Source organism: Limulus polyphemus, unplaced genomic scaffold, assembly GCF_000517525.1.
Source record: "Limulus polyphemus unplaced genomic scaffold, Limulus_polyphemus-2.1.2 Scaffold11004, whole genome shotgun sequence".
NCBI lineage: Eukaryota > Metazoa > Arthropoda > Merostomata > Xiphosura > Limulidae > Limulus > Limulus polyphemus.
This window is the reverse complement of record NW_013676614.1, coordinates 16298-17341: the sequence shown is the minus strand read 5'-3', so window position 1 is coordinate 17341 and position 1044 is coordinate 16298.

Below are 1044 nucleotides of genomic sequence, written 5' to 3'. Positions count from 1 at the left end.
TAAGTTAATATGTTTTGATGGTATTAATCCCCTACCAACAGTAAAACAACCAAACTAGTGAGAAGGATCCTAAGTTAATATGTTTTGAGGGTATTAAGAAAATCTCCAGTTAGTAAAACAACAAACTAGTGAGAAGGATCCTAAGTTAATATGTTTTGAGGGTATTAAGAAAATCTCCAGTTAGTAAAACAACAAACTAGTGAGAAGGATCCTAAGTTAATATGTTTTGAGGGTATTAAGAAAATCTCCAGTTATGTGATTTTATTTTAAAATTCAAAAGTTGCGTTCTAATCAATTTCATTAAACTCATCAAAAAACACCGAGTACAATTATCTGTTTGACATCGAACTGCCTTTAGTTTGAAAGTTAAAAGACTCCACTTGTTTGAATTCACAGTTTACCACAAGCTTCACTTAAAAGCTTGCCTAGGTAATAAGGAGAAAGAACATCACATGCCTTGATTTACAGTTTACCTATTTTGGAAAGGTTACATAGATTAAAAAAACTTAATATTTGCAAGAAAAATTTCAGTTGAAAAAAGTTTAGTTAGAAAAACAAGCACTAATACATAGGATAGTGAAATAAATACTGACATCCTTCAAACTGCTCTGTCTACGATAATAAATACTTTGGATAACTTAGTTATAAAATAGTTACATATTAGAACAAGCCAAATCTATTTGACAACAACTACCTGGTAGTAAGTAGATCTTGAAGATCAGTACAAACTTGTGGTTACTAATGGTTTTTTTATATTACACAAAATCAGTATAGAGATATTTCATATTATTGTGATGCAATCATTTCATTATTTACTTGTCAAACAATACTGATTGGTTTATTCTTAGTGATCCTCAGTCAAAGCCATAAGAAGTAAACAAGTGGTATTAAATCAAACAAGATCAAGAAAATTCAAATTACAGTTGCATCTCTGGCTTACCCACTAGATGAAAAAATGAAAGAAAAGAAGTAGCTCTCGCTACAAGAAAACTATCACTACATGACCAAGGAAGGAAGTAGCTCTCGGTACAAGAAAACTATCAC